Source organism: Ammodytes marinus (genome assembly GCF_949987685.1).
Source record: "Ammodytes marinus genome assembly, chromosome: 15".
Lineage (NCBI taxonomy): Eukaryota > Metazoa > Chordata > Actinopteri > Uranoscopiformes > Ammodytidae > Ammodytes > Ammodytes marinus.
Window position 1 is genome coordinate 27,072,388 of NC_137219.1, and position 18,015 is coordinate 27,090,402.

Here is an 18,015-nt window from a genome sequence, read left to right on the forward strand (position 1 = left end):
ATCTGTGGTCCTCGCGCAACAACAAAGGTTAGACCCATTGGAGGACAAGACGTGAACCGACCTCTGATTGGTCAGAAAACCTACACGAGCATGCTGGGAAAACAAATATGGCGTCCACAATACAGAATCAAAACTAGCGCTGAAAGCGATCGAATATGGATTATAAATGGAGAAAACGACCGTTGTTGTTGGAATTATGAGTATGGAATTATTGCACACAGCCCCGAAAATATAGTCGGTTTGAACGATGAATAAAAAAGCCTTTGTAAAGGCTAGGCTCGCACCGAATACACCGGCTGAAAGGCATGAATGCTAGCTTTCGACAGCCGAAGACGGTAAGCTCATCCTCCTCTCCCATCAAACGTTATTATTACTCAAATACAACTGTGCATGTGCGCGTCGCCCCCGATGCTGCCGGCACGGAAGGGTTAAAGATACCCTTTCTTGCACTTTAACATACTAGTCAAAAATGACTAGTGTATTAAATATATGCTAAATTATGCTTCTAAAAACTATACTAAAATGTAAGCATATTGTTTTGAACATTTTAGTGTACTTACCCAAAACATATTTATTTTATGCTTATTTATAGTGCTATTTTATAGTGCTTTGTTTAAGTACATTTAAAAATAATTCCACTTCAAGTGTTATAAATGTATAGGCTACTTATAGCATGTTTGCTTTAATTGTTACCAAATTATATTTTAAATTATTATGTTATGCACAAGTGCTTCAGTCTTCCTATCAGAAGTAGGATTTTTGAAGCATATTTTTCTTATATTCAGCTGCCCGCATCATAACTCAAACCCCCTCCATCCATCACATCACTCGTGTCCTCCAACAGCTGAACTGGCTCCCGGTCCAGATCCCTATCCAATTCAAAATCCTACTGAATACATACAAGGCCCCCCATATTTGTCTGATCTCCTCCAGATTCCCACTGGCTCCCATTCCCTCAGATCATCTTCCTCCATACACCTGTCTGTCCACTCTGCCCATCTCACCTCCATGGGGAGCAGAGCATTCAGCCGCTCTGCTCCCTGTCTCTGGAATTCACTACCACCCAAACTCGGAAACATTGGTTCATTCCCCCATTTCAAGTCACAACTCAAAACACATCTGTTTAAAACTGCCTATTTCATTTGATGTAAATTGCTCTGCTTCTCTCTGTTGTTTTTATTGTTACTTGTATTTTATATTGCTCACTACTGCTTTTTAAAAGTTTTAAATGTCTGCACGGTGTCTTTTGAGTGCAGTGAAAGGCGCCTTTAGATAAAATGTATTATTATTACTCTGGAAATATTTCTGTGTTATGTTAACGATCTCTACATTAAAGTCAGTAAAATGGTGTTCTCTGTGTGTGTTGGTTTTTAAATACATTTTTTACAGCGTAATATATCTCAAATGCATTATTAATGAGCTATAGTCTATATTAAGTTGTGTTAAAGTATGTTTTACTGTATGTTTTATTGTACTTTTAGTGGCTCTTCAAGTATACTTATAATAAATTAGTAATGAACGCATATCATGAAAAAATAGCAAATTTAAATTAAATTAAAGATCTACACAGAACTCTTCAAATGTGACTGAAAGGGTATTTTAAATATAATTTAAAGTAATACACTAAATTGCAATAAAGATCACTTATTAGTTGTTCCAATTTAACACAACAAAGTACACTTAATTGTATTTCTGTTCATTTAAAGTTGAACTTTTGCATATCTAAAAGAACACTCATACTTAAAGTTGTTCCAAAATAATACACTTAGTATGCACTTAGTATTAGAGCACGTAAAATGCAATAAGTATGTTTGGGAAAAGATCAACTTAAGTATACTTCTTTTCGACCTGGGTAGTTTCCTGGATTCCCGGATTTTCCATGTATAAAATGCTGCTACACACTCAGACATGTCCCTGTCCCGATATCTCCCCCTGCCTGTTCAAATCTGCCTGCAATCCGCTCAATCTAATGTGAACTTGATATGCAGTTACCTAATGGACAGGTAAGCATTCATTAATGAGTATGATGCATCACTTTACTTGAAGGTACACAAACTGCTTCAGTAACGGTAAGTTATGGTTCAGTTATCATATGTCAATGAGTAAAAACTCATTAACGATCCATCCAGCGTGGGACACAAGCCACCTTTAAAGATTGACTGAAACCAAGAATGGCAAATGTAAGGCGTACCCTGCAGCAGCCGACAAACCTTCAGCATTACAGAATATACTTTGGATGTGAAAGTATATGTTGTGAATATCATTAAAACATTATATGATAATCCTGTGTCTGGCCTCTCATTTTATTGAATGTGAAATCCAAGGGGGTAAATAGAAGCTTATTAACTGATAATTACTTATCCATTACCTAATGCTTCATTAATATAGTATATCCCAGTCTGTTTACCAGTAAATACTCTTTTTTGGAAGGTTAACTTACCTTTTAAAAAGGTAAACTTACTTTTTTTGAAAGGTAAACTTACCTTTTTTGAAAGGTAACTAGCCTTTTCAAAAGGGTAACTACTCTTTTCCAAAAGGGTAACTACTCTTTTTGAAAAGGGTAACTAACCTTTTTGAAAAGGGTAACTAACCTTTTCAAAAGGGTAACTAACCTTTTCAAAAGGGTAACTACTCTTTTCAAAAGGGTAACTATTCTTTTCAAAAAGGGTAACTACTCTTTTCAAAAAGGGTAACTACTCTTTTCAAAAAGGGTAACTACTCTTTTTGAAAAGGGTAACTAACCTTTTCAAAAGGGTAACTAACCTTTTCAAAAGGGTAACTACTCTTTTCAAAAAGGGTAACTAACCTTTTTGAAAAGGGTAACTAACCTTTTCAAAAGGGTAACTAACCTTTTCAAAAGGGTAACTAACCTTTTCAAAAGGGTAACTACTCTTTTTTTGTGTACCTTATTGTAAAGTGTTACCGGGCACTGTTAGATACTCTGTCTTATCCTGTGTTTCTTCTCTCTATTTTAATTAATTCTATTTTAATTAAGATGTATAGCCACTAAAAGGTTGACAAAATAGCAAAAATAAATAGATGTTGTTCACTCACCAATCAGTGAGAGCAACGTGATGAGGCAACCTTTCTGATGTCAGGCCTGTAATCTGTTGTGGCAATCCTGAGGCACTGTCCAAGGTGTGCATTTGAGAGTCTGTTTCTGTCCTGGCTCTTGATGGAATTCATTGCAGAAAATGCTGATTCACAGATGTATGTTGAGGGGAACATTGTGAGGAGCAGCATAGCAATAGCTCTGGTGTTTTTAAAACGAGCTTGGGGAACCATATTGATCCAGAAGTCACATAGCAGTGACTACTTGTGTTGCGCTTTGAGCAAATCAGATGTTCCCATTTCCAAGACCTCCATCTGAAGAGCAACCTCATCTGTGGATGGCACAAGCCTTTTGGCCTCTGCAGTCCACTCGCCGTCAACTGGCACAGAAAACGGCTGTCTCAAGAAGAGGAGGATGTCACATGAGAGTTTAGGGGAGCTTTCAAATCGTTCCTTGAAGTTTTCTGCCAGGCTCAACACAAACTCCTTCATTGCGGGATCTTCCTGCATTTTGTTCTTCTCCAAATGCTCACGCAGACGTGGGAAGTGCAGCTTTCTCTCTTGAATGTCTCTCTCCAGAAGGTGCAGCTTCCACCGGAAGGCTTCAATCGCTTTGTACATGTCAGCAACAGTGTGGTTCTTGCCTTGTAGCTGCAGGTTAAGGTGATTCAGATGAGACATGATGTCACAAAAAAAATTAACATCTGCCAACACCTTGGCGTCAGTTAAAAAGCCCAGAAATTTGCGGGCTTTTGGGCTCTGCAGGCTGGATAAAAATGACACAAGTTCATCATCACACAGGTTGCACACCCTCTCCAACACACGGCCTTTACTCAGCCAGCGAACATCGTTGTGCAGCAACAGATCTTTGTGTTCAGCTGACATTTCCTCGAGCGATGCTCTAAACAGGCGATGCTGCAGACTATAGAGCTCTCAAGGACAAAGGGCCGGTTTCACAGACAAGGCTTAAGGCTAGTCGGAGACTAAAATGCTGTTTAAAATGGATTAATTCAAAGCTACTTGCACAGACTCAGTTTAAAATAGTCCTAGATTAAAGCTATAAATAACAACTTTGCTTGAGTCTAGTCTTTCCTCACTGTCTGAAAGAGGTAGGCCTTTACCCACTTCTCTTCAAGTCCTGATCACTCTGAGGTTTTTGGCAACTGGAACATTTCACCGTGAAACCGGTGATTTGTGTGGTGCCAGTGAAGCAACTGTGTGTAGAATAATTCATAGAGTCTGCAGTGCCATTTGTGAACTAAGGAGTTTCTACATCAAGTTTCCTGATGCTGCAGGCCAAGCCAACTATAAAGTGCAATTCTATGAATATGGGCACTTTCCAGGAGTGATCGGCTGTATAGATGGATGTCATGTTCCCATCAAGTGTCCATCAACTCCTGATGCTGAGGAGTACAGGAACCGGAAGAACTGGTTTTCCATCAATTTCCAGGCTGTCTGCACACCTAATTTAGAATAATATATTTAGCCTCTGTGAGAAAGTAAGTAAGCGACACTTCATGCAATCAGGTGTGTGTGGCACTGATTGGCTGATTGAGGCCAGGTGTGGGGAGTCTGTGTATGCCCTGAGACCCCAGGTCCAACTTTTTCCTGTGTGCAGAGACTCGGTCGTGTGCCAAAAAGACATTGCATTCTTTGCCCTGCAGAGAGGTGTTCAGTGAGTTTATCCGTTCAAAAATATCAAAGAAATGCCAACATTGCAACCCAGTTCATGTCCTCCATATGCTGCAACAGTGGAGAGCTGATTTCGAAAAGAAATAGGCGCAGTTCCTCAGGCAAATCACACAAGCGGGTGAGGACCTTGCCCCGGGACAGCCACCGGACCGCGGAGTGGAACAACTCCTGTTGGAAGTGAACGCCCATCTCATTGCTGAGGACGGAGAAAAGACGGGAATTCATGGCGCGTGATTTAATTAGGTTGTTCAATATCACGGCGTTATGCAGTGAACATTTTCCATTTATTGAATAGTAAAACAGCATTGATTGTGGATGTCAAGGAAACCCCTCGCCGACCTCACGCATGTCACTGACAGTAACATAGTTATCGTTGCTATGGAGAAAGTTTCGGACTACCAAAAGGCAATTTTAGAATTGTTTTCTTCACCTTAATAATTAATCTAGCTAGTAGCGGGATAATCATGGTAGCATCACTTATTCCCAATCATAATAGAATGACAATCATTGTTTACATGTTTCACTCACACACATTATTGCTTACCTCGACTTGTGAAACAATGATGTTGCTTGTTGTTTGTCGGTGTTATACATGGGCGTCCAGCCACTGAAGAGGTGAACAGTGCTGGCATTGGTTTTGTTTCACCCAGATCCCCACTCTTCTTCGATGCTACCCGGCATTTAGCCTTCGCAAATTTATCGCGAAGGTATCGCCATTTAGTCCGACAAATGCCCTCTTCTACCCCTAGGATTCCGGCGATCTCTCTCCAAGAGTTATTCACCATTCGAGTCCTTGTAGCTTTTTTTATGTGGTGTACAGATGTTTGTACTTTCTCACCACCTCGGCCAGCTGATCTTCAAAACAATCCATGTTTTTTAAAGTTCAGCGGTGGAGAAGCGGATATGAGTCATACATGAAGCGGATATGAGTGATTTCCTCATGCACCCGCCCACTTCAGATTGACCAATCACAGAATAGTTCTCGGACAAGCTGCAAGAAGAAAGTTCGGCCAGGCCGATGTGTTGAGAAAAAGCTGCGAAAACAGTTGAACAAGAGCTGCGAGAAGAAAATTACGTGATTTTCTTCTTGCGGAGTGTGTAGCAGGCTTAACAATGACACAATTATTAAAACCATAGCTATGATGTGGAAACCCTGGGTGATAATAAACTGGTAAGAAATTGCTAATTGGTAAGAAATTGCTGGGCGCATAATATAATAAAATGTTGCCTATATTTATTTTATTTACTTATCCTTTATTTAACCAGGTTAGTCTCATTGAGATTAAAATCTCTTTTTCAAGAGAGACCTGGCCAAGATGGACAGCAGAACACAGTTACACATAAAACACAATACAAAATACAAGTTACAAAATAATATAATGTTATAACGTTTAACATTTTGGTTAATAACTATAACGTTATGTAGAAAGCATAATTTTCTTCTTACACAAAAATAGGCTACCTCATTGTTAATACATTCTCTTTTTCTTGGGCAAGACAGGCAGCAGTAGCCTGCAGTCACACATAGCCTATATATAAAACATTAGACAAATAAAACAATTAAAACAGTCCAGGTCGGGAGGGGGGGATATCAATAGGCTATCACACTGCGACATGTCTGGAGGCTCCAGGAGGAGAGTAGGCTAATATAAAACAATAAAGTTTAGCAACAAAGTCTATGGACATATCGTCTAACCTGGGAGAGTGTGTGGAGGGAGGGGGCAGTTCTCTTCATCCTGCTGTTGTCTTCTGCGTTTGTAAGAGCGGCCGGCTGCTGGAGTGGGAAGCCTATACCACCCAAGGCACTTGCGCGCTGCGCGCATGGAGTAAGGTTGCGTTCCGAATCGCATACTTTCTACTATATAGTATGTAGAAAAAAGATTTAGGATGTCCCGATTCTTGTGGCCAGATTTAGGATGGTTAGAAGTACCCGGATGGTCTACTTCATGCGGCCAAGATTGTTAGTGTTGAAAAGTGCATCCTATTTGGGCGATTCTGACCCACAATCCAGTGCGCACGTGAAGTGACGTAACATCGACGAAGCCTATAGGTCCATGTTATGAAAACAAACGGGGATGCGACGGATATAAAAGCAAGAGGCAAGATCAAGGCGCAATGTTATGATGAAATAAGAGAGTAAAGTATGTCCCAATAGTATGCCTACTGCATCCTAACTAGATTCTTTTTATCGTCAGATGTAGTATGTAGAATAGAAAAAAGAAAGAGTATGCGATTCGGAACGCAACCTAAGTGTTGAGAGTAACGGCCTCCACACACATCCTGCGTCTACCTCTGGAGCGCGTCGCTTTCCGTTACTGCTGCCTCTCTCGCGCTTTTTTCGGCCACACATGGAACGTCTCAGCAGCTGCTGCTGCTGCAGCGCTGCTTCTAATTGCCCTATCTTTCTACATAGTTTTCATTAGGGGTGGGAATCTCTTGGCACCTCACGATTCGATTCCGATTCCGAGGTCAACGATTCGATTCAAAATCGATTATCAATGCATCCCGATGCATTTTTTTTTTACGTACATACCCTTGTGTGATTTTCAAAAATATATTTATATACACATCTGAGTTTGCTACTTAGTTTGCTAATCACTTCCTACTTTTGTGATGATCATTAAAGGTGAAGTAAGCGGGGTTGCCTTTAGCTCAGTTGGTAAGGCGTCCCCCTCCCGGGCCGAGCCCAGCTGCAGACCCGGGTTCGATTCCCACTCGCGGTCGTTCTCTGCATGTCACTCCCCTCTCTGCCCCATTTCACCTGTGTATCAATAAAGCATAAAAATGCCCAAAAAATATCTTCAGAAAAAAAAAAAAGGTGAAGTAAGCGGTTTATTTATGTTAATATAAGTGTAAAATAGCTCTTTATTCATAGAGTGATCAATTACATAATGTGCGCGTTTCATAAAGCCGATCTCTCAGTCAGCTGCTTTGCATGTAATCGGCAAATAAACTTATTGGAGTATCCCTAAATTTGTATCCAATCAGAAGAGGGAACGCTACAAACCGACACTCATCTCACTCATATATAGTATACAAACTCCATGGTCTCACTGCCGGTGCACGCCAGAATAACAGATGGGTGAATATGTATGCGCCTACAATGGCGGAGCAGGTAAAAATCCTTCCCAATGTCTGTTTTGATGGTTTTTATCATGTTTTATCACACTTATGGATCTGAGATGATGCTAGATAACTTGCTGCTTGAAGACCGCAGTGCATTAATGTGGTGACATGGGGACTGCTAACTGCAGTAACTGACAGGAAGTTAGCTAAAAGAACCATTCCGCTTACAGCACCTTTAAATACAATCAACAGATGAATTGCCTTCTCTAATGTTGTATTAGAGAAAAAGCTTTTCTTGTCACAAATATGACTTTCAATGCAGCTTGCATTTCAACACAATATGGAAGTGTGTAAAAACTAAACCGATTCACTTTAATTTTCTTTCTACTCTTGTAAATCATGTTTCTATAGAACCCTTTTCTGTTTATCAACACGGCGGATGCGCGCGCTGCCATCCTGCAGAAAGAAAAATTGTTTGGCTGGTCGCCATGGTTACCCGTTTGGTTATATTGCACTTGCGGTGTTTCTTTATAGGTCCATGGTGCTAAATAGCGATGTTGTCAGCTTACTAAAAACAGTTTATCAGCGAGTGATAACATTGGTTATGCGGAAACATTAACACTATTGAACGAGATACGTCTTAATGACCCATACGCGTTGCCGGCAGTTGAGTAGATAAATGATGAGAAGAAATGGCCCGACGACTTCAGTGGCCGGACTGCTGTTGGAGAGTGACAGTAAAGACCGGCAGACAGACAGACAGAGAGAGGCAGAGATGCCTTTATTTCATAATTTAGCTTTTTGATTTAAAAGTGATCATAACTAGCCGTGATCATCTGTTTTTAGACTGACTCCTGCTTTCGGGGCCGTTGGGCTCACGAGCCGACCAGCTTATCAGACCAGCTGTTTGAGACGGAGATGAAAAGGAAAGTGAAACTTATGGTGGAGCAGTTAAATAGTTAAATGAATAAATATTATAACCAAACACAATAATGTGTTGTGTTATCTGCTTTAGTAGCCTACAGTAGGCTAGCACATGTCGACCCCACTCGGTTTTCGTTTATTGATTTTTCCTAAATGGTATGATTTAGCCTACTTACCGGCTACACGTGTACACGTGCAAACCATGGACATATAAAGAAATGGACACCGTATTGAAACATGGCGCCCATTCATTCCTATGAAAGCTGCTCATTGGCGCAGGGAAGCCACAAGGAAGTGACTTTCTGCTTCACGTGAGCTTGGCACGCCCCTAAAGCATGACGTTACTCAGTGTAACGTTATAATATGTCCGTGCATTAAGCTAAGCGGGACGAGCACAGTTGCATTGTTTATCGACCATGGAAGTATAAGTTACTAATCCCCGATGATTCTCTATATGTAATCTTTAAATTACACCCCGTCGTTGTAAAGTAATATAGTGATAAACGAAGATTCCTCCCGCCATCGGAGGCCGGGCCGGCCAAAGCAACGGTTGTTTCACTACGGCTCCTTTTAGCGGCTACACGCCTAACGGCTAAAACTGAAAATAAAACGGCTATAAAACGCTTTCGGTGGCGTTTTGAAAAGCGAAAACTTCCATTCTATTAGTACATGGTCTAAAGAAAAGTATGAGCCTTTGATCGATATCCAGAAAAAATTTAGCGGAGATACATTCTTGTTTGACGAAATTGTATTGGGAATGAATGGGGCTGGACCTGGGCTGGACCTCTATGATCTCCATTTTGATTTACGGACCCGTCACAGACAGTCTAATCCAGGGGTCTCCAACAGGTCGATCGCGAGCTACCGGTAGCTCGCGGGCGGGTTTTCAGTAGCTCGCCTGATAGGTTGACCGACTTGTAAAAAAAAAAAAAAATTTTTTTTTTTTTTTTTTTTTTACAAGTTAAAAATCTGATCAAGGTAAATGCACCTCTTCCCATGGTCAAAACTTTGCGATTTGCGGTAAATAAATGTTCACATGTGTCTCAAAGCATTTCTCTATCAGCTGGTGTGTGTGCTGCTCTGCGGCTCTGCATGCGGCCATGCATAACTACGGCATGCACTGTCTTTGACCTTTGCATAAATGTATTTAATCATTTTAAGGGGAAAATACATTGTATTTAGTTATTTGTAAAACAGCCTGCTATAGTAGCCATACAAGATTTATTTTCTGAATTTCAATGCTGCTTTATTTTTACGTTTTAAATTGGGAAATACATGTTCCAAAACGACCAATAACCTCTGTATTTAAAAAGAAATCAAGCAAGTAGGCTAATAATAACCATTAATGAATTATAGCCTATCGCATCACAGTAGGCCTAATTGTCCACAATAATCTCACAACAGCCCCTATCTAAAAAGGAACTTTAAAAATGTACAACTGTAAGGTCAGTTGTCTGTTTTATTCAAATAAGCAGTTGTTTATTTCTGTAGTGCGTATTGGCATCTTTGAGCAAAATACCCCCAAAATTTTCGGCGCGCCGCGTTGCGCCGCGCCTCCTCCACACCTGGGTGGTGACCACCTTGACTAAGACATTTCCTGGGGAAACACTGTTGCGTCACAATAAGAAGTGTAATACAGACATTGATGTCAATTTTCACTGATATGTGGCCCACAAAAAGTGTAAAGTAATGTGTTCTTGGACCTTTGATGGGAAATTATTTATGATAAGCATTGGGTATTGCAATTTCACACATGTACAAACAGAAGCTTAATTCATTTGATGTGTGCTATGTAAATAAATATAAGCGATTTCATACAAGTAGCTCTTGGCCACTTTAATTTTTTCAAAGTAGCTCTCAGTTGAAAAAAGGTTGGAGACCCCTGGTCTAATCCGTGTAATACCAGGCGTGGCCACCTGTCCATGCTGGCTGCTCGGAGAAGGCAGCGTCCTGGGGGCCTGGTGCAAACCCCTACTGCCTAGTCAAACCATAGAGTCAAACACAAGGGAAGAGGACGGAGATGTATAACGTGGGTCATTGTAAATAAGCCTCCATTGCTATAGCCTCGTCTCCGGTCACTGTCCTTATTGTAAACATTTCACAACTCATTTATGTAATTATACAGCGGTGCATTTGGGCATTTACTAGCTTTATCACCATTCAAACTAAAAATAAACGGTTTGTGCATCCAACAGCACAACAAGACATGATTGTGGCTCGTCTAGCTCTTGTCTCTTTCTGCGGGTGACATGAGCAGTTGAGCGGGGAGTGACGCTGTGTGACGTAGACTGATAAGGGGTCTATAGGATTTCTATTCTATTATTTTCTATGTCATTTCATCACATTGTGCAAAAAGTATGGCTTGGAATTCAGCTCTCATACAAAAACATAAACAGACACAAAGCCGGTGCAGGTCATATGGGTTTGCTGCTCTCTGCCCTTTTGTCACCACTTTTAACAACTTGCACTTGTGTGGTGTGCATGCGCAGTAGCGCAGGAAATATTGAATACCAGTAAAAAAAAAAACGATTATTAACTTTTCTGAATCGATTCGGAATCGTTCGAGAGAGAATTGCGATGCATCGGAGAATCGATTATTTTTCCCACCCCTAGTTTTCATAGATAATTCCCATTTGAAATGAAGTTATTTCATGTCATTTATGATGCATATGATTTATATTGAGTCACGACATTAATCCGTGTGCCCCATTCATTGCCTTTTTTCATTTTATTTTTGGCCACATTTTCGCTTGTTGGAAGTTTTATTTTGAAAGGGACACACCAGGAAATGGTGAAACTATAGCGAAAGCTGCCGGTATGAAGTCGATATGGCTCAGCAGAGTATTTCTCTATCAGTTAAAGGAGCTGTAAGTGGAATGGTTCTTTTAGCTAACTTCCTGTCAGTTACTGCATTTAGCAGTCCTGTTACGACCCTGGGCCGTATCTTCCTGGTTCTGTGCTGTTTTCCTTTTGTTTTCCTTTTGTTTGGTGTGGGAGTGAGACCTCTCTGTGTGAGTGAGCATTTATACAGGTACAGGTGCGGGTGATTTGGCCATGATGAGGAGAGGGAGGTGATTGGCCACTATCAGCCCGGGTGCAGTTAAAGGCCCCACCGGAGCCACTCAGCGGTTGGGATGGTTGACAGCAGCAGCACCCGCTCACGGCTCCCTAAACCACTTCAATTATTCTTTGTCATGTGTTAATTATTATTCAGTTGTAGGGGTGAGTTGCCGTTTATTTTGCAGAGTTTGTCTCTTGATTTTGTTAATGTTTAGGTTAGGGTTTGCTCGTGCTTTTGTTTCCAGTTAGGTTGTTTTGGCGTTAACTCACCCTGAAGATGATTGCTGCTTCTGTTTCATTATTGCTCAGTTTAAAATAAATTACCATTTATTTTACTTTAGAAAAGTTGTTGTGTGGTGGTTTGGGGATCGGGGAGTGGGATTGTAGCATTTGTGTTATGCCTCTGGGTTCCCCTAGACCGGGGCATAACAAGTCCCCTCGCTTGTCCCTACGTCACCACATTAATGCACTGCGGTCTTCAAGCAGCAAGTTATCTAGCATCATCTCAGATCCATAAGTGTGATGAAACATGATAAAAACCATCAAAACAGACATTGGGAAGGATTTTTACCTGCTCCTCCGCCATTGTAGGCGCACAAACATTCACCCATCTATCGCTCTGGCGTGAGACCATGAGTGAGACGGGTGTCGGTTTGTAGCGTTCTCCCTTGTGATTGGATATTAATTTCGGGATTCCCCGAAAAGTTTATTTGCCGATTACATGCAGAGCAGCTGACTGAGAGATCGGCTTTATGACACCCGCACATTATGTAAGTGATCACGATACAATACAATTACAGTACAATTAACATAAATAAATCGCTTATCGCTAACTAAATTTAAATAAACTATTAACCTTTTTGAGTTTTGATTTATTTTAATCAGATATCACAATTTAATTTGGATTCAATCCGCCTTTCAATCTCTCCTTGTTCCATCAGAGAAGTGTTTAATATAACACTGTACATATAAAAGTATCAGACCGTATCAATCCTGTATCGTAAAGCAAACCAAAGGCAGTACAGGCCACAGCTGTGTTTAAGGACTTGCAGGGGAATAATAAAGTGATTGGGTTGCAAGGCTCCCTGAGCTCTCAGCCTAATTTGCTGCAATAAACCCAAATGATTACTTAGAGAGAATAAAGCTACTGACACAATGGACTTGGGTTAGACCTTATGGGCATGGCAGAGAGGTCTAATGTTCCTCCTACAAATATTTAACTTTCCTGATAGATGGAGCCAATGAATACACATGCTGAAAGGCAATCCATTTTCTTCTGCAGCCTGTATGAGCTGAGGCAGCACAGGGATGTGAAAAGAGTTGCTACTTTTCATTGAAAAGGCTGTGTAGAGTGTATATAGGAGAGTTGAACATATAGGGGAGAGTGGCCTAAGTTGTGCATTTTGGAAGTTGTTCCACCCTTTGTTTCTAGAAAACCGTGGAAGAAATTGGAAATGTGACCACATATTTAAGAATAGCCATCCATTTGACTCATCCTGTAAAGAAGGGAGACACAAGGAATAAGATATAAGCACATTTAAGCTAAAAAAAACTGTGTTTTGCCTTTCAAAGTAAAATTTCCATGATCAAGGTTTTTTGATTATTGTGTCTGAACAATTATAGACAAGTTTGAAAACATTTGACACATGTTTTAGTGCTTTGGTATGCTACATTTTGAGTCTATACAGTTAGCACGATGTCAGCCCTAAACTGCTGCATCATGCTTATTATCCAAAATTCTAGGGATGGGGTGATTTGTGCCAAAGGGCCTGGGTGAGTTATAAGTAAGTAAGTAAGTAAAATGTATTTATAAAAGCACATTTATGACAGTTTGCACTGTCCAAAGTGCTGTACATAGTGCATTCAGTAGGTAAACAATGAAGTTAAAATAACAATAACCAAAATAAAAGACGTAAAGCCCATACATCCACATAAACACAGATAGTAGTGCAGAGGTAAGATAGTTAATGGGGAGGAAACACCAGGGTGTACATTTGGGTTTTGAGCCTTGATTTAAAGGCAGAAATGTAGGGCAATCACATTTGTCAGGTGGCAGTTGGTTCCACAAGCACGGAGCAACTAGTGCAAAGTACATTTCTGAGAGTTGTGCCAGTGGCATGGCTGTATACGCTGGTCACCAAAAGAAAGTGATCTAAAGTGAGTCTACAGTAGCTCAGAAGAGAGTGACATCTCAATTCCACTTAACGACACCACTGATGAGAGTTCAGATGGCCAGAAAGATGATGATGGTGACTTTGTCATTGTGAGCTTTGCAGGTAAAACCATTAGATCTGCTAGGCCTTGTTTAAGAAAATTGTCCTTCAATCTTTGTCAACTATTTACTTTAAATAAACCTTAAATAAGTAATTGTCTAATGGATTTGTCCATAGTTTATGAGATATATAGCAATGGCACAATACACCCCATGGTATTCTCTCCAACCGCACAACTTACACCACACCGGGGGCAAGTTGTGCATCAAGACAACTTTTTTTCCGAAAGCTATATTTCTTCAACAGTTTATTCCAGATCCAAAGTTTTTATTGCCAGGGATGCACAACACCCTGAAATATATGTACATATTTGAGTTGGAGACTTTACTGTCAAGGCCTTACTTTAAAGTCACTTTGAGTGAAAAGTTGCACAACTTAGGCCACTCTCCCCTACTGTAATATTTTTAAAAAATATGTATTTTCAACAACATCAGAAGCAATGACACTCTGAAGGCCTGCACAGCATCATACAACACAGAGCTTTCATCTGGGAACATACAGGTGAAACTCGAAAAATTAGAATATCGTGCAAAAGTTCATTTATTTCAGTAATTCAACTTTAAAGGTGAAAATAATATCTTATACAGACTCATTACATGCAAAGTGAGATATGTGAAGCCTTTATTTGTTATAATTGTGATTATTATGGCTTACAGTTTATCAAAACCCCAAATAAAAAATCTCTGAAAATTTGAATATTACATAAAATCAATAAAAAAAGGTTTTTAAATACAGAAATGTCGGCCCTCTAGAAAGTATAATCATGCATATGTACTACTTACTTGGTATGGGCTCCTTTTGCATGAATGCTATCAGTCTGTGGCACTGCTGAGGTGTTATGGAAGCCCAGGTTGCTTTGATAGTGGCCTTCAGCTCCTCTGTATTGTTGGGTCTGGTGTGTATCACCTTCCTCTTGAAAATAGTCCATAGTTTCTCTATGGAGTTCAGGTCAGGAGAGTTGTCTGGCCAATCAAGCACAGGAATACCATGGTCAGTCAACCAGTTACCAGTGGTTTATGGTCTTGTGGGCAGGTGCCAAGTCTAGCTGGAAATGGAAATTGTCATCACCATAAAGCTTGTCAACAGACAGAAGCATGAAGTGCTCTAAAATCTTCTGGTAGTGGCTGTGGTGACTTTGGACTTGATAACACAGTGGACTAACAGCAGCAGATGGCATGATAACTCAAATCATCACTGATCCAAATGAAATGTTGCGTTTCATTTGGAAATCAAGGTCCCACAGTCAAGAGGAAGAGTGGAGGGGCACAAAATCCAAGGGGCTTGAAGACCACTGTCAGTGATGATTTGAGGCACCATGTCATCTGATGGTGTTGGTGCACTGTGTTACGCGCCCCACACACATCCTGCGTCTACCTCTGGAGCGCGTCGCGTTACCTTACTGCTGCCTCTCTCGGACTTTTCTCGGACACACATGCAACGTCTCAGCAGCTGCTGCTGCTGCAGCGCTGCTTCTAAAAGCCCTATCTTTCTACATAGAGTTTTCATAGATGATTCCCATTAAAAATGAAGTTCTTTCATGTCATCTATGATGCATATGATTTATATTGAGTCTGGACAGTAATCCGTGCGCCCCATTGCCATTTTTTTCCTTTTTTTTTGCCATATTTTCGCTTGTTGGAAGTTTTATTTTGAAGGGGACACACCAGGAAATGGTGAAACTACAGCGAAAGCTGCCAGTATGAAGTCAATATGACTCTCAGCAGAGTATTTCAAAAATCACTTTACTGAAATACGGGAGAGAGAGAGGGGGGTGTGGTCGGGGAAGAAGAAGGCCGTAGACACAGATAGAGCAACGGAAAACTGTTGCGCTCATCATGATCTTTTTTATTTATTCACTATATTGGATCTCTATATGTGTCATTTATCCAAAAATGAAATGCCAGAACTAATTGAAAATTAGGTTTTAAATCCCTCGGATTTTGATTGCACAATTAAATCGTGAAATAAAGGGATTATTCGCGTATACGACTGAGGGATGTTTTATTTTGAAATAAACACACCGGGTAAACGTGTAACTAGAGTGAATGCTGCTGGTATGACTGTCAGCAGAGTATTTCTCTATCAGTTAAAGCACAGAGACGCGAGAGAGACGCGCTGCTCTCAGAAAAAAATAGGCGAGCCTCCTGAGGTGAAGGGGAGCGTCGCTGCAGACGTGCCTCCGACGCGCCTCAGCAGTGCGTCTGAGGTTGGATGTGTGCTCGCTCTACGTTGATTTCACAGTCTGTGACAAAAAGTCAGACGCAGACGCGAGGTAGACGCGCAGTAGAGGTAGGATGTGTGTGGGGCGCGTTATCAAGTCCAAAGTCACCACAGCTGTCTACCAGGAGATTTTAGAGCACTTCATGCTCCTGTCTGTTGACAAGCTTAATGTAGATGCTGAATTACTTTTTCCAGCAAGACTTGACACCTGTCCACATTGCCAAAACCACAAGTAACTGGTTGACTGACCATGGTATTACTGTGTTGATTGACCAGACAACTCTCCTGACCTGAACCTGAACCCAATAGAGAAACTATGGAGTATTGTCAAGAGTAGGGCTGGGTATTATCAAGAATCTCACGATTCGATTCATTAGGTCACAATTCGATATTGATTCGATTCAATATTGATTGAAATGCTTCAATATCGATTCAGTATCAAGTAGAAATACACAAGAAAGAGTAAAAAAAAAAATTTAAATAATGATTTATTTAATTTCATGCCTTATGAACAAACAGCCATGGTATAACTCTCTCCTCTTGGAAATTGTAACATAACATCAGCACAATAATAAATTGACAGTGCTGTATTAAATGTAATGTATTTAAATCATGTACAGTATTTCTTTCTTTCTCACATGACATCTTTGAACAATAATAACACATAAGAACCAGGTGCCTTCATTTCTGGTAACAAATAAAACATTAGCACAATACCAGTAAGGTGTACAAAAGTGAAAAAAAAAGTGCTGTATTGGAGTTCTGCTCTCATACGTAAACAGACACAAAGCCAGTGCAGGTCATATGGGTTTGCTGTTCTCTGCCCTTTTGTCGCCACTTCAACTCGCACTTGTGTGGTGTGCATGCGCAGTGGCGCAGGAAATATTAATATTAAATACTAGTTTAAAAAAAATAAAACATTTAATTAATCGATTATTAACTTTTATGAATCCGGAATTGTTCGAGAGAGAATCGCGATGCATCGGAGAATCGATATTTTTACCCACCCCTGGTCAAGAAGCAGATGAGACACACCAGACCCAACAATACAGACGAGCTTAAGGCCTCTATCAAAGCAACCTGGGCTTCCATAACACCTCAGCAGTGCCACAGGCTAATAGCATCCATGCTACGCCGCATTTAGGCAATGATACGTGCAAAAGGGGTCCAAACCAAGTACTTAGTACATATGCAAGATTATACTTTCTAGAGGGCCAACATTTCTGTATTTAAAATCCTTTATTTATTGATTTTATGTAATATTCTAATTTTCTGAGATTTTGGGGTTTTCATAAACTGTAAGCCATAATAATCAAAATTATAACAAATAAAGGCTTGAAATATCTCACTTTGAATGTAATGAGTCTATATAATATATTAGTTTCACCATTTAGGTTGAATTACTGAAATAAATGAACTTTTGCACGATATTCTACACTCTAAAAAGTATATTTTTGAAAAGTTGACGTAACGCACTTTTTTGAATAAGTCTGACTCAGTTTTCTGCTTTATCGATGGCAATGTACTTTTGTGGATTACATCAAATTGAAATTGTACTTTACTACATTGACCTGACATTGACTTGATTTTCTTATGCAAATTAAAGCGATTCAATTAGGTTTTCCTGTCTAACGCCCCCTTTCCCACAATGACGTACACTGGTCTAAACCTTTGTTATGTTGCTATTTGCACCCTCAGTGAAGGGGATGTTTCATTCCATTACCTCACT